The 24,459-nt window shown below is 40.7% G+C and overlaps 1 long non-coding RNA gene across 1 annotated transcript in view; it reads right to left on the bottom strand.

Annotated features, from left to right (window-relative positions):
• The window catches only part of LOC147754524 (uncharacterized), a 28,138-nt gene extending 4,166 nt beyond the window's left edge, over nucleotides 1–23,972 (bottom strand). Inside the window, exon 1 of the long non-coding RNA XR_015317264.1 lies at nucleotides 23,644–23,972. This is a non-coding gene — a long non-coding RNA (uncharacterized LOC147754524). The remainder of the gene's footprint in view (nucleotides 1–23,643) is intronic.
• Nucleotides 23,973–24,459: the final 487 nt, after the last annotated feature.

Raw genomic sequence — 24,459 nt, forward strand, 5'->3', positions numbered from 1 at the left:
TTCAGAGAATAAACATTTCTAGTTTTTCCTAAGTAAATAAACCACAGTTGTCATTTAGACGTTAAGGAAAAATATTCATGTACATGGCTAATATTCATTTATCGCCTTTATTCTTCTGCTTAGTTTGTACTCTATGTCCTCACTTGCCTCTTGGCCGCTTTTCCTCCATGACCACCTTAACCGTCGTAGCTAATTTTTCTAAGAGTTGCATGAATTGCAGCTTTTAGTTTGAGCTAAATTTCCCGCAGTAGTATATTTTCATTACCCTCAACACTCACCACCTATCCGTCACTTCGCAGAACAGTACTGCAACTAAGAATAGTCCATTAACACATCTTCAAATTTGTGGATCCTCCTAGTTAATTCCTTAGAGCTACGCGGTCGCATAATCCCATATATTCGTTTGTTAATTCGTCAGCCAGTTCGTGCCTAGGGGCATTTACGGAGGCTAAAAAAGGCTACTCAAAGCAAAACGAAGATAAAGGTTGGTGTTGTGTCATCAGGTCGGCTAGTCTCGGGGTGACAGCTGGTCGTATGAGTCTGTCGAATACGGTTGTAATCGATGGAAGCCTTTGAGCGTTTGGCTGTGAACGACGAAAACGCTTTGAACCCGCGGCTACCCTCAAAGCGTCCAGTCGGGTGAACACGCCGGAATGCACGAAAAGAAATGGGAAGTATAGGAAACATGAATGGCAAACGAGATTTCTTCTAAAATATATATCTATATAGAAGACGATGAAAATGAACGCTACGAAGTGAAGCAAGGAACTAGGAGAGTCCATGTGAAAAAAGCAGCAAAGCGTTCAAAGAACAAGAAAAAATAGAAGTAGCCGTACCCGAAACAAGCAATGGCTGCATGGAACTAAGGCTTGTCATTGGAACTGGAACGAGAACTGGGAAATCAGTCGGTAATTCGCCAGGGCGAAAAACAACTAGACGAAGCTAGACATCGGAGAAACTATAGCCTCACGTCTGCTCATGCAGCCGAAGGCAGTTTGTATTAATTTTGCACCTTTGTGATATAATAGTAACGCAAAGGTGGTGTTTATAAGACACTTCTATAAGACGCCCGCAAGTCTTTATGAGCAGATGGGTGTTTTTCTAGTTATTCATACACGTGCTAGATGGGCACGGATGGTATCAGGTGGATTGTGAGTCCCTGTAAGATAAAAAAAAACTCGAAACATAGAGGATTGTGAATATATATATATATATATTAAGAGCTCTAGGCATACAGTACATATATTTAGATTCGCGTGTATTGTGTCATGGTAAAGCAAAAGTTAGAAAGGAAATCAAATATTATATTAGCTATATACCCGTATGCAGTTTTGGGCGCCGGAAAACGCAAAGGCAGCTGAGTGCAGTTGCTGAAATTAACCGTTTATTACAGCTTTTCCTATAGCTATTATTTAAAGAAGTGGATATATTACAAACGGTTAACATGTACAATCGAAAATCGGCGATGATGAAGCAATCCCCGGGTCAAAACAGGTATGAATGAGGTTTTTTTTTCGTGTGAAGTAAATATCGGCTCGAAGAAGAAGAAATATTCTTCGATGAAAAAATGCGGTATCACCAGTAACAGCAGCTAGCGAAAGCTCCGCGTTAGGACGCCACCCTAGCAGTGGCACCTGTTTACATGAGTGCGCCAATCTATCTCTTGGTATCTACGACTTCTGCTACCTTCGTTTTCGTTTTGCCGTCATGAGAAAGAAAAGGTCAAGACCTGCATTGAATTCATCTCATCTACGTTCTGTGTTACATTCAGTTCGTTCTCCACCCTCCTCTATCCGCTCGCTCTAGGCATCTAGTCTCTGAGCATTCGCTCTGCCGTACGATCGTAGTGTTTATCGTTCGCTTTCGACAGTTTCCTCTACCTCCGCAGCTAGTGCTATTGGTGTTTTTGCTAGTGGCATTGTCTGGTTTGGCCACGTCATCGCGTATTACCTTCGAATACAGTACGGCCGACGCATGGGCGGGATTCGATCCACTGTGGCGACGAAGCGAGAAGGTAAAAAGATAGAAAAGGAAAACGGGATAATAGGTGTAAAAGAAAAAAAAAAACAACTGGCCATTCGTTGGTCTGCTGCCTCGCGCCGCTTGCCCTGTGCATCTTGTTGCCAAGCTGTATCCGATTTATGCTTCCAACATCCGCTCAATTTTCCATTTCACTTGCAAGGCTACTGCCTCGCCGACATCCCACTGCTTTCCTCTTCCGCTACGGATTTTCAGTCTTTTTTCTTCGCCTGTTGTTACAATCGGCTCGGTATCGGCCGCCGTTGCCGATATCCTTTAAGCGTCACCACGAACGCACAAAAAGCGTCTGCTCCATACTCTCCCGTTTCGTTCCACGTTCCAACGTGGACAGGGTCTTGCCACCATGTTAGCTTGGTAACTGGCACGAGTTTGACATTTGGGGAACTGCCGAATCGGGACGGATTGGCCATGTAGATGTGGAATCACAGTACTACTGCTGCCTTTGCAGCGCAGCAAGACTACGTTCGACTGCGTGGGGGGTGAAGCTAGCAGCAACAGCACTGGCCAGTAAACAAAATATCATTTATAACCGAGCGAATAGCGAAAATAGCGTGTGAAAATAAAGGTAGCGGGCTACTAGGGCCATCTTCAACACCGGCAGATAAATAGAGGAAAAAGAAAAAAACAATCCCACTGGTAAAAGGTTTAAACTGTGGGGGAACTAGGAGAGAGACTCAAGCTGGGAGTGGAATTGAGCTCCAACATTCACCTCAGTCCTGCCTAACCCTATTCTTCGCGCGCGAGAAGAGGCGACACTTCTATCAAGACTGGGGTAAAGGGCTTGGCCACTATCTGATACTGTCGTTGGGGCCACCGGCGACACAGTACGTTGCCGCCTTTCTCTTTAAATGATATATATATATATATATATATGATTTAGAGAGAGATTTATAGAGAATGTCGTTTATGTGAATTCGGGCCGATCGCGCGGTTACGCGCGACATATAGCCCACAGTGCATCTCTACATAAACTTTAGTGAGGGTTTTTATGTCATATGAGTGCCATGTCCGACATAGCCCGAACAACCATTGAAAAGCTTTTCACCAAAGTGCTTTCATACACCGTCCTTGTTAGGACATGCTCTACACGGTGCTCGTTTTTTTACTCTTGACATTGTTGTTAACAACGCAATAGTGTCTCGTCCGGTGTCAGTTAGACGTTTGTTGAACACTGCGATAATACTCAACTTTCTAAGGTTATGGCAACCCTTACATTCTCTTCGTTCGTCCTCTATTCCCACACATATATATCGCTCATATCTCTTTGAAGAACAAAGGCTTCCGTAATATTTGTAAATCTTTAGATGGAAAAATACCGCTTTAGCGGTTGCCGATGGAATCGCATAAGCTCTATAGCGGTACACACCTGTGACCTTAATGCAAAACCAAGTTTTGGCGAGCTCTTAAATAGCTAAGATTCGACCACGTTAAGAGATAGCAATTTGGCAAACGAATGACACCGTGCACATACGGGGAAATAAACGCACAAATTAGTAACCTTTGGAATTGAGATTGTGAAGTAGTATCAAATTAAGGCCAGAGACGCCGACTTAATGGGTACCGCCGTCGAAAATTCCGTTTACATCCCCCACCACCATAGCAGATACTTGCGAGTGAGCCTTTTCTATCCGTAATCGAAATCTGTTTATTAATATTTTGAACAACGTCGTCACGTCATCATGACGAATAGAAAGATCTCTAACTAAGTTATATTCTCGACATGTGTTTGAGCAGTAACTGTTAAGCGGCAATCATTAAAAGATAAATTTTTTAAACTTTAGTTTTTTCGGCTTCTTTCCTGATGCCTACCTCTTGTTTGATAGCACACAACTGACAATCAATGAATAGATGCTAACGCTTAACGCTGCCTAGCAACAGTATCACCAGAATGACATGGTCCCTCAGTAAGTTGATTTACCTATCAAGACATTCGATTATAGCGTTTCAGGACGCTGTAGTCGCGGGCCACAATTGCGGGTTTTCTATTTCGAATGCACTGCGTGATCTTGATTTGCCTTTTGTAGGCGGTCGTACCACCCGCTTATATATGATTAGGCAAACGTGCACAGCGTGGCACTCTGATTGATCTTAGAGGACACCGTAGAAAACCTAAAGGGTTTATTGTGGGCTGAATGAGGACCATGGAAAGAGAGAACTATACCCTTGTGTCACCGGACGCCTAAATAGCCAACCCGTGGCTGGCTGGAATCTGCCATGAACGCCTATGTCAATGTTTAGACTGAAGACGTTGCGACTATGTAGGTAATAGACGCTGTGAATGTCGATTATAAGGGAGCCGTTCGAGCTGCTGATGTCTTTTACTTCGAAACACCATTTTGGACTGAATGCTGCTTATCACTTTTTTTTTTATTGCGATGCGAACCAAATACTTCAAGTGCCAGTGCTTATAGTAGTAGTGAAACTCATAGCATCTATATATATAGCTCGTATGAGTTTTACACGATTTACAGATACATTTTATATATATATATATATATACTGTGTACTGGAACGCATACATATTGTGAATAGGCACTATCCGAAGTCATTTACGTGGTCATATTCTGAATGGCGATATGGAAGCGATGCTATTGGGTTGAATCAGTTCCAGATGAAATGGTATGAGGTGGGTGAAGCCTTATAGCCTTAGAAAGGGTTTTCTATGTAACCAGAGGCCCGTACATCGATAAGCATGACGACCTTGAGATTTGGCCCACTATCATCTATTGAGGGTTAATTCAAGTTATGCACCTTACTCGGCTCTGAGATAAATCGACACGGCTCGAAACGAAGCTTCGAATCGTTATGGTCTTGAACTATGTACAACTAGGGATAGTCATATTTTATACCTAAGTCTTTTGAGGTATATGCAAATGTATCTTTATGATGAAGCAGGCTTTGTATAATGTATGGCCGCTGGGAGGTCCGCTGTTATCAGGGGGTAATAGAATCAGAGTCGATCCTAAATTTGTTAAGCCTGACAAAAACATCGTATTCACACACGCATATTACAGATATTTTTCGGGAATTACAAAAAACTATTGCATCTTAACTGAGAATTGATCATGTTGCCTCGTGCTTGTGAATCTGGCGCTTTACACAATGTCATTGCATCCATGTAATTTAAGATCGTTCACACTGCTAACTAATGACAGGTTACGTGATCGACAGTTCCTGCTTTTTGCCTCTGGTACTTGATGCAAAAATATTGGATTTGTGTGAGACTAATTTGCATCAGTGAGGCGTGAAGAGATGTACGAACATAATGCTTACCGGAAATTGAAATTGCATCTTATAGCCTCTGATAACTAGAACTTACCATTCGTTCCTTTGTTGACAGAGGCTTTTATAGAAGCTTGATATTGATTTATTTTCGGTTCGAAGAATTCATGACGAACCTTGCCGTGAGGAAGATACCTCTTTAGAAGCGAATTGGTATTTAGCAAAAGCTTTTGGCATTAAGATAATGTGTCAGTATCACTACGTACACGATGCATATTATTAAAGCTTACTCAACAACATGTTCACGGACCTTACGCTTGTTTTTATAAGCCATACGTTTTCACGTTCCTTGTAGAAAGTGGTTCTTGTTCAACTCAGGTTTTATCGTTTAAAAAGAATGTAAAAAAAAAGATTTCACGCCAGACAAAGAATAGGCTGCATTGAGTAAATATTCGTCATATATCTAGTATTTGATGTCATCAGCATATTCACTGTTAGACTGCGTTAGATCTGTAAATTATTTATTTATGTATGTGCATTATATTATTACATCGCATTTGTATCATGCAACAGGTTGCCTACGGCGCTATTCCAGCCCTCGAAATAAGTAATAGAATCAGATCCTTTTGCACAAACCTGTAAAGCTCGTTCATTTTAGTTTTCATTAAACGCACCTCATATTCATTTGCCTCTTTGTCTTTTTAGTTCCTTGCAGCTTTCCCTGAATCTGAGTCTCATTACCATACCTCGGAAATTCTTCACAGGGATCTCAGTAGACGTGGTGCCATTGAGGCCTTTGGCTCATCGTGGACAGAGATGCTCTCAGCTATTGTTTTAATGCCTACAAAGCGTGAGGGCCTAGAGAAGCAGAATCTGAGTCACCTCTGAGAAAATTTGACCTCTTTCTATCTCTAACAGCTTCTCTTGCATGCAGACTACGCCATTTTTCCGATTACTATTCACATAATCTAAAATGCTTGCTGGCGCTGTTTAAGTCCCGGTTGGAACATTCTTGGAAATATCCGTTATCTCGTTTTCCAGACAGGTACAAAGTATGAAAGTATCCATTAGAAATTGGCCTTAAAGTTCACCAGGTTATAGTATCTCGAAGTTGATTGAATCAGGCAGACATTGTTTTTCGAAGAATGGACGGCAGACAAGGATTATAGGACAACTTTGGTCTTGCTGAAGATTACAGGGTCGTCGTTCCTCTGACTTTTGATTTAGACGCAGCATAGCCCGAAAATTGTAACGAGCCCTACTGATATTGATCTCTTACAGTGCTCTATGGAAATAGCAGTTTTTTTCCAGTGAAGCTGCAGGTAGTATTCTACTCCATTCTTCTCATGAGACCCATTAATGCAGACGACCGTTGTGAGATCTGTGATTAGTGAGCTCATGTAAATGTTCGCAGCTAAAGCTACCTGCCGAACATCATTGGTTTTTTACTGATGTATCTGGAGTGGTACTTGAAATTAGTATGTGTTCTAGGGCAAACAGGTAGACAACATGCTTCTCCGGAGCCTCGATGCCGTTAGCTACCTCATTCCTGCCAGAGTAGGCCCAGCAGCGGGGATTCTAGCTTAATAACTCTAAGCAGAACACTATAACCTAATGCCGGTCTCCGTATTAGGCATCTCAAGAGGAATTGGCGTCGTATTTCTGCGGGGCATGAATCCACTCTCGGCGATTACGGTCTGCGTATCAGTATCTGAAGCACGTTGCATGCATTGAGTCGACTGCACGAACGTAAATAAATAAACTGATAAATTACTCATGAAAATAAGAACGTAGCCAAGCTTGTCAAAAAATAGTACCTTGACTGGCTTGATTGTGCTCTTTAACGAGATTCGCCACGTTTACCTACATGAATTTTAGAGAATGTTCTTTACCATCATTGCACGCCATTCTATGGTATTTATTTTCTTAGGCTATTTTGTGTTTCCTCGGTGTTACTTCAAGAACCTCAATTGGCTTAATTAACGCGTCAGTGAGTTCTGTACACCTATGTTGCTTTCGTCCGATGTTGAAGAGTAAGAGTTCCGAGGGTGCATACACCATGTTGCATTACTTCTAGTGCAGCTATCAGGTTCATCGGTTTGTCCAGACGGGCCTATCATCGGCTGCGGCAAGAACAGGCTTTTTGAGGTATTATCCACGATTATGAACGCATTTTTAGCAGCATGTAACAGTGTCAGAACGGACTGCCCCATAGTTTATAAGGAGCTTTAATTCAAATAGTTAGGAGATAAGGAACTTGTAGAAAGAACGCTTTTTATCTACGCTTAATTTGAGCAGTATTTGTTAAAAAACGAAATAACTAAGTCCATTATTAACCTATACGAGATAAGGTTTCCTTTTGGCTACATTTTTCTTAGAATTAGTGCGTCTCCAACTTAACTTTTAATCACCTGTAAGCTACTTTGACAGCTACATCTCACTGAGATAGCACAGGCCTTGCCCTCAACACCTAGAGAGTTTAGCTGCTTAGCGCAAACATCGCCGCCAGGATCTGCCGCACTTCGTGAATTTTCTATCTTTAATGTAGCGTTCAACTTCGTTAGGTTGAAGGGGAGGGTAATCGTGATGGAAGTGGACAATCGATGTCTGTCGTACCTTCTGTATGATTTGGATGTTTAGACTTGATTCCTTCTGTAGACTGGCATCTAAGCGCAACATTTAAAACAGTTTGAACGGCTGTCCTATTTTGAAGCTCGGCATACCTATTGGGTTTTTGATTTTAATGCCTGGTGCCTCTTTAACCCATTTCCAGACATCACTGACGTGTCTAGGCTCAATTTTAGTATTAAATTATTGTCAATATTTTCTTTTTTGGGTAGTTCATATATTCAATGGCTTATTTTTTAGTTGCCATGGTTTTCCAAATCCCCCCCAATTTTTCACTCATATGGCATGTTAACAAGCCTGGTGACTGGGTCGCAAATTCTAGATGGCATCAATATCGTTTAACTTGCTTCCACACGTGCGGTCCTGACCAAGATGATTGACTCCCGGTCCATCCAGACCGTCATTTTTCTCATTCATCCCTTAGGTGAATAACATAGCAAGAGTGATCGCACAATATAGGCACCTACCTAACGTTCAAGCTACACATAAGAGCAGCGACGATGTCTAGAAGTAACTAAGCTTCCTCATAAATGTAGGTGTACTATTGTTCAAGTAATATTGGCTACAGACGGCTGGGTACCAGCTGAACGAAGCTCCTCCTTTTTCGAGCCTGAGTCTACCGTGTTGGCTGGACTTTTTTCTACGAATACCACTGTCGACTAGTTCTTAATTCTTCTCCATCTATTCACTTGGACCATCCTGCACCTTTACTTATTAGTACTACACGAGCGCCACCTATAATGAAATTGGGTACCTCCGCGAATGTTGTTACGGGTTTTCAAATATCAATTACTTTGTTCGACTGTACGTAAATTAGCCTATGTCAAGAATACGCCCATATATACATATAGGCGTAGTTAATACTTGACATAGGCGTATCCATGTTAAACGTCCGAGAACCAACATTGGGTTCTGTAAATGAGCATGCTAGTATCATTAGTAACTTCAGCAGTTTATTCATTATTGACTCTAGATGATAATATACATTTTGATGCTAGTCGCGGAGAAATAAATCCTGTTTGGGAATACTCAAAACGCTGACTATGTAGGATAGAGGGCAATTAGGTTAAAAGTCACCACGGTCCCGACAGCGGCGTCACTAAATAAGTGTTCAACAAAACAACTAGCGCGAGTATGAATTGGGCATTCTTTGTGCGCTGCAGATAGGCAAAAAATATCGAACACAATCTGAAATAGAGCACAAAGGCGTAATTAAGTTACTTAGATCTCTCTCGCTCTCTCTACTGACATAATCTTCGCCATCGACCCGAACTTACCGTGACGAAGGACAGCGTATACATGTGGACAGTGTCGAAGTTTGATCGCTACATCAACCGCTAATGACGACGGATCAGAATTATCGTATTTTTTGCAATTAGCCTACACATTGTGTCCAAGTAGCGTGTAATTTAATAATATATACTCAAACAGCAACACTTCAGTTATGCCACTTAATTTAATCGTATCTGTCGTCTACTATATAATATACGTAATTATCTTTCTGCCTCTTATGTAGGACAAATTACTAAGTATCAGTTCTGAATAAAATACTCTAGTCGCACTCGTCCTTCAGCTCATGTTTTTGCCTATTTCTAGATCGTCAGACATAATTTGATATAACTGATATAATTCAATCAAACAGTTTCTAATTCAGTCCAAAGGAAAACCTTACAATTATTCAATATACGCTGTTGACCTGAACGCGTATTCTTTAAAAGTTATCCTTATTATTTACCCTGTTATATGAATAGGTTAGCTAAAACATTTTTCTAGCCGCGAGATCATCACCTCGATACCCTAAATACACTCAACCATTATTGGGCCAACTGCTTGATTGCTCCTAAGATGTTTTCAAGTTTCCAAAAAAAGTGTTTTCTCTTTCAAATTACATTATTATTACTGTTATTATCTTTGATTTAACTGTTTGTTGTTGCCCGTTTCTAATAGTCACCGTTTCCACTAATAGCATTCGCTAAGTCTTTCTGTTTCGAGTTTTACGTCCAGTATTGCCGTTAGGCACCTCATCAGACGGCTGGCTTCCGTCACGGAACGAAGTACGTCTACTCTCGGGTTCGAATCAGCAGGCGAATACGTTACCTACTACGCTATGACGGCAACGCCTACTCTGTACTTACTATGCCCGTAGTGGTCCGGTGCGAAACATGCCTATGTAATGATTTTCGAGAAATAGAGTTCTTTGTTTCGGATCTTATATCATGCATGTTGTTCCAGTGTCACCACACTGGAAGTGTCAAGTCTCGGAAAATACTGACGCACGTCCAAACGTAGAGCTCGAAACAGACAAACGGTCCAACTCGGCGTGACGTCAATTGTTACTGACAAGTGCCAAAAAGGTCCTTTATTCATAGTATATCTAATTTACTACTATTAGCTACTGAGCGCCCTTGTTATGACGTATGTTCATCCCTTGAACATTCTGGCGTACAACGGCCATTGGCCATATAACCCCATTCAAATACCATTGGATGGAATGGCAGCCTAAAATGAATTTTAATTTCCGTGCAGCAATAATCTCATTTCTATTTTGTCTGAATGCGAGTGATAGTATTTAGAAAAGGAAAAAGTAACTTACACGTAAGTCTTTCTAAAACTATTTATAGCCGTGAAAATTGCGCGACACGACAAATACCAACTGATAAACGTCCTCGACTGGGGTAATATTTTCATTTTCTAACGAAAACCCGTAAAGCTTCATGCCGACTTTTTTGCACAACTGGATTTTCCGTTTGATGGAACGTTGTGTAGCTTAGCAAAATCAAAGTTGACAGAAAATGATCATGTGATGTACGCACAGTTTATCTCTGTCATAGTTGAGCAACGATAGAATATTGGGGTACTTCACTGTGAATGGCTCGAAGTTAATTTGGAAGGTGTCAAGTAATACTTTCCTTTGATGAAAAAAAGATGACTTGTCAGTAGAATAGCTTAATTAACTTTTATACAAAATTAATGTTATTGCCGGTATTTTATACTGTTATACAAATCAAGTAAAAACAGCTCTTTTCCTGTTGTAAATTATATCGTTTACTGCTTTTAAGGAACTGAGTATTAAATATAAAACATACGTGCCCAATAACCCAAAACACAAAAGTCATTCTTAAAAAACACTATCAATCGACATTTCCGATCACTTATAATCGTGTAAGCTTAACAGCTCACCATATCAATTGTACGTTCATACCCAGAATGTACAAGCTCAAGCGGCAAGTATGTAAATAATCGTTCCCACATGGTCAATTCTAATCTGGAACTTAAATTTTAATTAAGACATCTTTCGACCGGGATTATTCCGACAAACGGAAACGATTCTATCTTAGCGCTATAAGTAAATGCCCTCGATTTCGGATTGAAACCTGCATCTCCCGAATCAAATGCAGAAGAACAGCAAGGCGCTGCCGATATCATCTGTGATGATCAGACATTCACACCAGACAATAGGGCATTATTCGGCAATATCATTTCACTTCGATAGAAACAAATAGAAAATGCAGGATTTTATAACGAGCTTTACTAGCACAAATACACGATGAAGTGTAGGCGCATTTGGGCTTGCGAACATTAATTCTTGAAGAAATTGCAGCATTTCTTATTTTTTGTTCCTTGCCTTTTTTGCTGATGCGTTTTGCGGCCTCGTTGTTATTTTTAGTCAAGCTTGAAGTCGATTAGTTGATATGGCAGATTCCATATAAAAGATTTACATATGATACGTGGAAGCACGTTGCATTATAATGCTAGTACTAACCTTTACATGTCCTAAAAAAGCACTGTTCCAATTTTTACATTGGGTTCATCGCCTTTTGTCGCTTTTTCCAACAGGAATCAGTGCTCTTTAAGGGTCACCCAGGCCACCATTTTCCGAGTATACGCCTGAAGCCGGCAGTCCATCAAAATTTCATAATAGCCTTCTATATTCGCTTCAGTGACCAGCGGTGCAGGAGACTTTTCCGTAACATCAAATCTGCTTTCAGAGTTCTTCTCCTTTCCTCAGGCTGTCCGTTCGTTGCTCACAACTGGATTACAGGACCTCGGTCTGGTTGGCTTACTTGAGCAATCCATTCGGACGCAGATCCCCTCATCTTTTCTTGATTTTACCCTTTCCAACCGTTACTACCGACTGCAGTATAAGGCGTTGCCAGCGCTGTCTACTAACACGCTTAGCTTCCTGACTACTAGAAGTAATACCGTTCTCGTGCGGCCTCAATTTCAACTATGCGTTAGGCAACTAGGAGTAAACAGTAGGCTCGATTCTCGGCGATATGTTTATAAGCAAAACTGAATGGATCGGGGTATTCTCGTGTATAACCTTTATGGGATGGTAATCATCGGCCATATGGAATACTTTGCCTAGTGAGAATCGGAAACTGACATGCTAGGTATTTTTTTTTATCATACACTTAGCTATGGAAACAAGCTAAATGTAAAAATCTACGAGTGTCGCATGACTTCAATGACCAGAACTGGGACCCGATCGGTAAAATTTGCAATTATGTTATCTAAATGCGTACAACATAATCAAATGTATGAAGTTTTAGCTGAAATATTTATTCTTAACATATGCGAGCCTGTATACCTATTTTTTTTTACTTTATTTAAATTTTGACGCAATAATAAGAGGCAGAAAAAGGGTTAGTGTCTACACAGAATGGACATCGATTAAATATGACAAGTATGTATCGATCTGAAACCTCCTTATCGAGAATCGTCTACTATTAGTTTTAAAAAAAAAAACATTGGTTTTGAAAGTTTGCAACAGTATAGATAGAGAATTTGAATTATCACATCGTGCGTCTTCATTATTGGTCGTGTCTACTACCCGAGCCCTTCGAAAAGAGCTACGAAGGCAAACTGAATATGAGCAAATCGGCTCAATTTCTTTTACTTGCGCAACAGCGTCATCTGTTTGTTAGCCGACAGGCTTTCATCAGATCCTACAGATGGCCTTCCCGCGTCTCGTTAAGTTGATCGCCACTTTTACCGAAATAATTAAAACTGGTTGTTGCGAGCCTTGATAAACGATAAGGATGTCTAACTTGTAAATCAACAAAATCCGGTGGAGTTTAGCGTAAAACATACTATGGAAGTCAAAAAAAAGAATAGCCTCCACTTACTTTTCTTGGAAATCAAAACACAAAATTGAAACAGAGCACAAGTCGGTAGCATGGAAAAAAGTTAAACTGCAGACTTCTTCGTTTTAAAGAAAGATTTGAAGGTGCAGCTACAAAGAAGACTGCAACCTGAATTGCCAGGCCCCGACCTCGAAGAGACATAACATGATCCAACTTATTCGGGTGACCGTGTTTGTTAATCCACGTCAATTAAGAAAACTAATTACTGTTTAATTTCATGGGAAAAGGAATCAACTAGGGGAAAGAAGCGTGTTTTCAATATTTGATGCCACTGAAGTAATGCTTAGTAGCTTAGATACCGCACGTAAAGCATGAAAGACGAATGTCTCAGTCGACCAAAAAGGTATCGTTGATAAAAGTCTAAAGGAAGTCAAAGGGTATTGTCCTCTCAATTGCAGTGCAAACGGACGAGAAGACAATGATCGAACTTTGTCCTATGATAATCCTGTCCGTTTTCTACTTCAGGTCTAAAATCTCATATCATAGCGCGAGTACAGTTTATTGTAAACTACCATTTCTCGTACATATATAGCATGTCCTATATAATATTTGGAGTATTCCCTTGAGTGTCTTCGTTTAGAGGCTCTGAAAAAGAAGCTTCTAAGACCACACGTTTGATGAGCTAAATGCTGCGTATTACGAAGCAAATGTATTAGATAAAAATATTTTCCTCCCAAACCCACGCACACCCGCTTGTGTGAGTTAAATCGATATGATCGCACGTCGTATAGATAAATGATGAAAATACTATTTAATATACGTACTATATAATCGTAGCGCAAGCTCGTTGCTACCTCGTAGCATAGCGACGTAAACCACAGGAGCCAGCGTCAGCTCTATTTTCGGTTAACTTGTATATATAAAAATGTGGTTCCATTATCTTTGAACAGTTGTATGGGATATTTTGCACCTCTATCTATTGGATGCATCGGTTCTCACGAAGCACTACTTCGTGGCACCTACTAGATCAACGCTGTATAATATAGACCAAAATAACCGACAAACGTGTTATACATCTACTAAATATACTTTCACCTTTTTTTTGATGTCCCAGTCGCTAGCGTGACCGAGACGCAGAAGAAGCGTCTACGGGGCAAAAAGCAATACAGCTGTTGTCTCTACCGCTACCGCTACGGACGACATCGTCTACCGTTTATGCGACAAAAGCATCTTCTTATTCATATCCGTGACGGAGATCAGATGATACGAGACCAATTTTCGCAGTGGCAGTACGGAGGTAATAATACGTTGATCCGAGACCTTTTACTCCGACATCCTAACACGCCTTTCTCCGCCGTTGCTTCCTATTCCTATGCTGGCTATTAACAGCTTTCTTTGAGAAAAACTTTTTATTGAATTCGCTTCTCTTTTGTTATATTACCCTTAAGCCCAAATGTCTGTCGACTGAAGTGTTGTCCGATTTCTTATATTTCATCTGCTTGGTGATAGTATTGGTAGTATGATACGCAACGCATACCGTTAATACGTGCGTATGTACGCGCACCTCTACGAATGACATGAAGATTCAGTGCAGGTCCAGAACGTTAGTGGCAACGTAATAGTCAAGCAAACCTGTGTCCGTTGAGATATGCACGACAACTTAACGGGGCTGGAATATGTATTTAGTCTTAGTTAACCGCTGTGTGTAGTACTGGTAAATTATCGTTGAAAAAAAATCAACGCATTCAATTAAAGTATATGGGGCATGCAGAGAGATTAAAAATGAAGCCTGAACAGCAATAGTGGAGCAGCTACCGCCAAAAATCGGACGATGTTTGAATCGAGCAACGTGTTAGTGTCGATCTTAGGCTATACATAAGGCTAACAATGGTAATTTGAGGAAAGCATTTTTCAGGTATGGGATTGACGGCGAAGGACACAGTGAAGAAAGACGAGTAGGTGTAAAGGTGTAGCGGAAAATTGCCTTTCTTTGAAATGTACGCCATTGTCGATTGCGAAAGCGCTGTAGACTCGGTTCAGATAGAATGACATCGAGGTTAAAGAAGCGCCCCGGCGACTTGTAAAAGAGAATGGCAGCGATTCAGCCTGTCAGCATACATGGTTCCAGAGGCAGGCTCGAGACGGCTCACCAACCGGGACAAGGTTTCGATCTAGAGGATTCTTAGGGAGTAATAAAATCGTGATAGAGAGGATATTCAGGAAGCATGGTATGTAATGTAGCGGAGATGCATACTCCATTTCACCCGCTGAGATAAATTTCTAGGCACTGCCACTATTTTTAATGCTACAGCGGTGGTTGGGTGAGCACAATAATCTGAGACAGCAAGGTGATTACCACAGAGCGCAACTAAATACTTGCTTCCTACTAGTGCCAATGGGTAAGTGTTTTTGAGGACTTGAACCTTGGACGTCTGAGGCGCGGCTATGCCGAACAGATTCAGCGTACTACGTTCTAGATGTTAAGGCATGACGTTTGCCCTAACGTGATAAAATTGGGAGCTAAAGCTGTTTGTGATAAGGCGTTCAAAACTGGCAATTCCTCTATAAATTGGATTCCTGAGATCTGCCATATTATAGAGGGTAAATTTCCTGCAAAAGAATTCAGGCTGTCCCGGGCTAGACCTAACCGCCTTCAGACACTCTGGCTCAGCGAACCTTCTTTGGTCACACGGAATTCAGGAGGCAGCCATTCACTCATATTGTTTTATGTAGGCCTCACAGAATTCAATTCGCCTGTGCATATTCTACAGCAGTCCAGAGAGAATATTACTGGAGTACTCAACGGTACATTATATGGGACGAGATGACAGATTACAGTGTTAATGCGTCGTCAGATAAAAAGAGCGAGAGACCTTACAGTCCTGTACTGCCCCTTCCACTCGCTGTAAATCTCTATTATGAAAAACTCAAGAACGGACAAGATAAGCAAGGAAATTGCATCCATAATGTATTCAATTGCGTACTATGAACAGTTTATTCAGAAGTGACTTGCTGGTTGCACAATAGAGTGGGGGCAATGGTAGATATATCCATTTTCTCTTTGCAGTCGACGTTCATAGGTGTGGTGGGATCACTAGTAGCACAGAAAAAAAATCACCCGGTCGGCTTACGAGAAAAACCATGAACATATTGTGCGTGGACAACTACGCTGTACGATGGAGCAGAGTTGAGTGACGAACTATAAAGCAGGATCGATGGCTAGCAGAATAGTCTGTCCCACAAAGGCCGGAAGATATCGGATGAACGAAAACCAGACGTAATCCTGATTGTATTATAAATATAGACATCGCCCCCTTGTGACCTTTTCACCACCCTACACTTTGATCGGAAAAAATAAAATTGCTACCGAAAGCGCCTACAATCCTCGTTTCTGTGGTAGATTCGCTATGCTTTCCAGTTGATAGGCCAACCTTGTCCTAGTAATAGTGAGCGCTATTCTTTAACTGCTTGTTTGAGCATAATCATACTGTATGCTATTATGGGTAAGCATCAATATCTATTAAGCATTCAATGACTTGGACGCTCTTCACCGATTGAGTGCAAGCCTTAGACGTCATAGACAGTAGTGTTGGGGGCTTCCGAGGTCGTCTTGTATCGCGTCTTAGCTAGATACCTGTACTCCTCTAACACGTCGCCTCTTATTTGCTCTGCCGATTAATATGTGGACAAAATTGTCTGCCTAAACTAAAAAGCGACGGCTGGTTCTAACAAGTCACAAATCCGATACCCTACTCAATCCGTCAAATCCGGGCAGGATATCGAGCTCAAGGGAGTTTCTTAGTTCTACCATGACCATACATAAAAATAATCGTAGCCTGTTTCTGATTTCTGGCTCAAGAACTAAATGTACATTGGGTCTGTCTGAGCAAAAATGCTTCCGTTAAGAGAGCACACGGTGTCGGGATGCTAGACTGCACCATCACGTTTCAATCGCAGGCATTTTCGTTGAGGATCTTTGTGATTAATTGCAGGATATTTCGAGCTTTGAGAAGTATTTTTATGGCTTCTCTTCCTTTGCCGGCGTAACTAACCTTGTTTCTTTTTGCCAATTTGAAGAACTTCAAGTAAAACCATTATTCAGCCTTTCACTTTACGCAAAACTTCTCCATCATATCGGCCTACTTCCTCTTGAGCTTTGGAACTCAAGTTTGAACATACAAGCTAGTGGCAGTAGTTACGCACGTATTGATATCTTTCTATCGCTGAGATGGAAGTCACGAACGGCTACTTGACTGGCCATAACTGGATTTTTTTTTGTAAATAATAAATCACATTTTCGTTACGTCAAATGAGCACGAATCAAATTTGGTATAATTAAATCGTTTTAAAAACGAAACCTTGTCCACACAACATCCTTATCTTACACAAACCACAAGTTTTACCGTCATATACATAGGTACATTGTTTGTAAAACGAATTTTGACGTAAACGGGCTCATCTTTTACTAGAGCGTGTTTCGAGTACCACATCGTAGCAATTCCAAGGGGTCCTACAGTTAAACGACCCAGTAATCACTATAAGGCCAATCTGCATTATACGAAAGTCGTTTGCTTAATTGTTGCTCATTTAGAGTATACCAGAATGTCTATTCTACCTCACCAGCCTCCCCAAGTCATTTACTAACCGACTAATAATACCGAAATAGAACATTAAGTTTGCCGTCTCTTGCTTATTCATGATCTTCCAAAATCATTTTAGCAGCTGGAACATTTTCTGACATCAAAATGTTTGAATATGTGCGAAGAGTTTATTCGTTCTGCACACATTTAGCGTAGCCACGTTCTCACACCGCAGCGATCGCCGCCGCCGCCGCCATCCGAACCACATCGGCAGTCGCAAGTTTGCAAAATATGGATTTATCTAGACGCTCGAAATCTGGATTTTCAGCGATAATGACTACTGCTGGCTATTTGGCGGCGTTGTGATAAAAGCGGTGCGTGCTGTCGTACTGCACACGAAGCCTCGGCTGCTGTCGATGATAAAAAGGGTACAGACGCATAGTAGGACGTAAACAATCGATATGAGCGACGTCTGCCGAGGGAATCGTCATATCGATTGTTTACGTTCTATGATTGTCTACGAATCGTCTGTAATATCATTTCGCCTTATGTTCAGTGCAGAGCTGAAAAAACGCAAGGCTGGTAGTTGGACTTAGCCGCTATAATAGGCGTCGTATTTAAGTGCGATACTGGGCCACGTGAACTTTGCACCGTTGAGTGAAATGCCCCTATTAGATATCAAGTATTAAGAAAAATTGCTACCTACGAAGGCGATACAACTTGCATTTGTGAGAACGCATTATAGAATTAATTAGAAAAATTATACAGAACATTTCTCACCAGGTATTTTAGATATTAGGGCATATTTCTGCTTCGATTTATAAAAAAATAATTTTTCAAGCTTTCTATGTTTAATCATACGCCTCATCATGAAAACACATACCGATAAGCATACATAAGTGACAATGGCTCAATATGCGTTCTTCGGTTATTACCGAATGTACAGAAAGCTGACGACCAACTGACTTCTTGCAAGTATCAGAAAATGTCTAACTTTCAATGATTGTATGTGTAACGGCATGATAACTCAGCTGTAAACAGCGCTAGCCCGACATGGTGCAGTTTATACGTGAGCTCCCTATTATCCAGACGGAGTAAATACGTGACCTAAGATTGGCAGTTACGCCTATTATTGGTATACAAGTGATGACAAGTGTTGTGCGTGACTGACATTATATAGGGAAGGCATACAACTATAAGAGAACCTAAAATCTATGACCAGGACAAGTGTATTAACATACGGTGTATCGGTCCGTGGAATATATTGGGACGTCATTACCTGAGCCGAACTGAATGGCCAAAAAAAAATGACGAAATCCAGGATTAACAGAGAAAGTGAACCCAGAAGAAATCAGATTTTCCTGGTTGCACCCCAAGACATTTTATTCTTAGGCAAGCACTTCTCATCTCTCTAAACACGACGTAAATGAGGGGTACATGGAGGATCTGTTAGTCATTAAAAGCATGTACGATTTACTTAAGATTCCAGTATCCAGTTAGTTTTCTCTAACTTACTATAGATATACTGTGATCACGTGAAGCGAGATCACCTAAGGAATCTCAAGTAAATGATTAGCGAATATTATGAGTATGGTTTATATTTAAAGCTGGCTATGTTGTTTTTTGTACTCGGCATGTGTCAATTAGGCTGCATTGCGTGATTTTGTGTAAATCATTCAGCCGTAACTGCCTGATTGGGTATTGCTAAATGAGTCCGACATTTTTTAGGCCGAAATCTCTGTATTTAATATTGTAGGTAGTCGTACGATGTCGATTTATTCCGCAGGATACGTATGGTAGATTTGAGAAAAATGTTTTACACTTCTTGGTTGTAGACTGGTTCCGTCAGCATATTCTATTATTTTATTAATAATAGGGTTGAGATAAATAAGTTCATGTAACTTCCAAATGTTTACTCAAATACTCGCATAGACATATGTTACGAAAAATATTATAGTTATTTTTGTTTGCAGAAGTGACCTTCTTGAAGTAGGTATGTTTTAGGTAACTTATTCCATTAGCGAAGAATTTCCATTAAAAGTGCCCCTCGAATAAACGAAAAAAAAGCATGTTATTATTAATCTAATTAGAATTATTAATTGAATAGACAAATAGCCTTTTCGCAAAGAGGATTTACGCTCGTCGTTCTGTGTTTTTACAAATGTTTATCTGTAAACGGAGTCGAAGTACAAACCTGGTGTACCCAAAACAGCGTCGGCTTTGCTTCCCACTAGATATAAAGCATTTAAAACATTCATCAAGCTTCTCACGCTGTTAACGAACGTCCCTTATAGACGGGAGCCTTTAACCCGACTTATTGAACGCGAGTGTTTGCCCATATCATTAGCAGCTTCGATGATCTACAAAATGGACTGAATCTATTGGAATAGCACCGTCAAAAAAATAACCACAAAAGCATAAAGTCAACTGTTTTTTCAAAAGCTAACAACAAATTTACAGAGCATGTCTGGGTCATGAAGATGTTATAATTATACTAGTATTATTAAAAATAATAACAAAAATAACAACGTATTAGAAAGAACAATATTTGGCGCCAGATTAAGGCATACAAGCAACGGTGATGATGTTGAATTTGATCCTAATGAAACTGCCCGTAGGCCTTGTACGTTCTCATTACCACTTAGATTTTTTAAAAAGAGCTTGGGGGTAGTAAGCCAAATGTTTTCCAAAAAGAAAAAGCTGACCGGAACGTTGTACGTCGCCTTTGTGTGTAACTTTTTGTAATTTAAGCAACAGTACAAGTAGCAGTGGTAGTAACATTTGAAAGCTTTTGCCCGCGCATCGTCCTCTTGAGACAATGTCACAATGAGTCATGCAGAATCGCCGGTTCACAGAGTAATTTTATTCACTTGCACAAAACGAAAAGGGAAGTGGAAGAAAAAGCCGCTGAAATGGGACGCCACTTCCACTATTGAACGAAATGAACCTCCGTTTTGTGGGTAGGGGATTTGCGCCCAGTGTCCACACCGTTGGAAAAGGTATTGTGCCCTAGGGAGGTGGAAAGTTGTGTCCCTGCCCTGACAGTAACAATCTACGCTAGCGCCGTCCACGCAGCTACTGAAGAAGTGTGCGCCCCATCGTGAAGATATACAGCTCAATGGGGACTTTACTGTATAAACTGCCAGGCCGAGCGCTAAACCGCATTGTGTCTGAGAGCGAAGTGCTCGCTATCTACTTACGAAAGGCAGGGCCGCTCGTTTGAATCAGTGACTACTCTCGAATGGCGATACTCGGCTCTTCTCGACTAATGTGAAAACAGCCCTGTAAACCTTTTCGGTATCATGTGTGTGATTTTTTACACGGTTATCTCTGTCACAGGCGAACCGCGTGTAACTGCATCAGCTTAACTCAAAGAATAATACCGAAAACTTCAAAAGAGAGAGAAGAAAAGACATTTTTTGTGCTGTTCGGTGACTGCGAACGTTGACACTGCTTATCGATAAACGGCGATTCTATGCGAAAACTCCAATTTATTATATATTGGAAATCAGTGGGCCGGGCGGCAGCAGCGTACAGGTGGGCACAGGAAATGATTCTTGTCCTATCACTGTTTGACGGGAGGACGCTTAGCATATCGTAGCCGCACGAATGAACGTTTGTCAAGCTCACGATTTGAAGCAAATGAAGTTAGTCTGCAGCAGGAGCTACACGAGAGAAGCCCACTTATATAGTTAGTTTTCAAACCCTTTAGCTTTCATCGGCGCGATTGTTTGATTGCAATCTACGTTGACAAGAGGCAGCCTTTACAGTTTGCCATGCTCATTATTCTGCTCGACCGGCAGACAAAAAAATAGGACTCCTATTGCAAGAAGTAGTCAGCTTTCAACGACTGGTATCAAAATTAAGATTTCAGTCTCTGCAAAAATATATTCAAGCAATTCAATAAGTTCGACGTGAATAAACGAGAGGCATAATAACTTTAATGTGGAGCGCACCGCAAATTCTCCAAATCATGGCAGTATGAGCGTTCCAGTATTAACAAATATGAAGTAACTTGAAAGATCTCGACCGAGGCCAACTCGGTAGAATAGAGACATAGTTTTGTAGCTCTAAAAGAGAAGTCGGATTCAGTTTCTTATCTACTATGTATTTTCCTAATATATCCTATTCCAGAAGTAGACACATTCACGTTTAGGTTCACCTTTAATACAGTTCAATACTACTAGATAAAAGCTGGCATGTATTCGGTCTGTTATTTGTGTCAGCGTATACTTTGGCCACTCTGTCGCTTCAGACAAAGTCGTATGTATGCTCAAACGAAAAAAAAAACCGAGACAAAACCAAAAGCATATTCTGCCAGTAAACGACCATTGCATTAAATTAATTAAATAAAATTCATTAAATAACAATACTGAACACATGTTATTATTATTATTACTATATTAAAGATTGAAAACGAAATGTTGCAATATTCATGAGAATATTTGAAGCATGATAAAATTACAAATCGTCAACCCGTAAATTCACTTAAAACACTCGTAAAATACTGCGTAAACATACAAGCAGACTAACTGGGTGTCGCACGCTAGTCTTACTCGCTCAGCGTAATAAACAACCCAAAAATGCCGGGAACAAGACAGAAAACTGACCGGAGCTTCGAAACGTATTAACAACGCAGTTTTTTAGACCAAATATAAAAAACTCTTTCGACGCTATAATCGGTTAAGAGCGATCTAAAATAAATAAGACGTGGACGAATTAATGAGGAAACGGATCAGCTCGAATTTCGAAGACGAGTAACTTGGAAAACTAAAAGATAGGTTTTCTAATAATAGGTTTATCTTAAGCAGCTGGCAACGCGCAAGGTCCGTTGGAATGGTGTAGAACGTCCTCACCGGAATACGTGTTTACGGCACTTTGATCTGTGCATAAGTAATTCTGTTTTAAAAGCAATCTTTGCGGTCTTTTTTTTAAATCATTATTGTTATTTACTTTCAATTAGCAGAGTGATCGAATACTTTCGAGAGTGGTATACGTCGTAATAATCAAATCATTCTCTAACTAATACGTTATCAGACGCATGAAACTACTGCTATGGTGTTAGATACCATTTAGCTAGCTCACGAGTAGAATTCTATGGATCCGAGATCTAGGGAACACCAAGATTTGGTAACCGTTGACCCATTTGGCACAACCCAGTATTTACCTATCGACGTGCCTAGCTGCTGCCGATACCATATTAAGGTCGTTGTCGCTATAATACATGAAGCAGACAACGAATTATTCTTCTAACATTTACTAATGATACTAGATAGACAACAGTACTGCTGTCCGAATATCGAAAAGTAAGAACGATCAGCTGGTTTAACTTGTAAAACATTTAGTTACAGGTACCAAACGCTAATATCTAGTAAAGTTATTTTAAGTCTAACTGCGGTATGACACCCACAACGAATATTCACAACGAATTCAACAAAAGAATATTATTCAAGTGTGATTTTCCTTAAGACCCAATTTTTAGTAAATTAACCAAGAGCATAAATCGTTTTCCACGTTAACATCCTTTTCCATAATTTTAATTCCATATCGAACTACTCACCTACCTTATCTTCAGGTGCACTCGTAATTTGAATGCAAGAGCTTTTGATTTAGCTTTTTCTTTCTTTTAATTCAAATAACAAACATTTTGATTGTTTGCAAGCGATTATTTGCGCAGGTATAATTGTTAGACTATCGTCTAGGTATAGCTGCGAACTCGAACTAATATTTCGGTAAAATTTTACAGACAGAAGATCCAGCGTACTGAAACATGTGGCTTTATAGCAGGCCGACACTTGTAAAAATGCGTAAGAATCCGAAAAAGTTTAAAGATGCAGCTCGTAATCTTCGATGCTGATTGTGGCTCACGTCCCGAACACGAACCTCTTGCCTCAGCCATCATGAGAATGCATTTTTATCCTAGAAAAGCTGCTAGCCTATCGTTTTTTTACCACTACGGATAATAGATTAATGTATGGCCCCTGTGGCAAACAATCCGTCGAAAGCTGCGTAAGTGTGTAAAGTAATCGAGAGACTTCGCACTATCATATTCGTACATAATATTCTATAATTAATAGTACTGTTACCGCTTGGCAAGCTCTCGCCGTAGAAGCTGGTGGAGCTTAACTACCAGGGGCCTTGGTATTTTTCTCCGGTCGGGAGCGAAAACGCATGCCCTCGTACAGGGCGCACAAAGGGCGCATACTCACAAACACAGCCACAAAACCTTGTTGCATCGGTATTACTGCCCGTTACGTTTGAATGTATGTACACGATCCGACGAGTCTGCAAATATTAACACGACGCTTTGTATTCAGCGATTTCGCTTCTAGCCAGACGGTCCGGTGACTGACAGCGAAAGGCTGGTCGACGAGTACGTTAGCCGCAGTAGAGTCACGTAAAGAGAGACCTGGTAATAGAAAACCCGTGGCAATGCCGTGTCGCAATTGAGAGCAGTGCAGCAATAGCGGTAATGGCCATGGCGGCAGTAAGGAACAGCAATACAAAACTGCTTAACAACTTTTAATGGGCGCATGCTGTCGAATAATTGACGAAAAGTGGCCTGCGAGAGATACAAGTGAAGTCGAGAAAGAAAGTTCCGCAGGTCCTGCCGGTCGGAACATTGACCGAAAACGTTGTCCTTGAGGTGACAGATTCCTAATAGAAGCAGCGCACCTAAAGATTAGGTCTTCCTATTATTAAGAAATTACTAACCTGCTGCTATCGTAATATCATGTCGCAGAGGCAAATTGTCATACAACGACAGTGCATATCGACTTGATAGCGGACAATATATTGACTCTTAAGGTTGTGGCTGCATACATCGATAGAAAATCGAAAATTCGACACGCTTAAGCTAATTACTGATACAGGCAATCGAAAATTTACGTGGAGGATCGTGC

Source organism: Varroa destructor, unplaced genomic scaffold (assembly GCF_002443255.2).
Source record: "Varroa destructor unplaced genomic scaffold, Vdes_3.0 BEIS01000007.1, whole genome shotgun sequence".
In the NCBI taxonomy this organism is placed as follows: Eukaryota; Metazoa; Arthropoda; class Arachnida; order Mesostigmata; family Varroidae; genus Varroa; species Varroa destructor.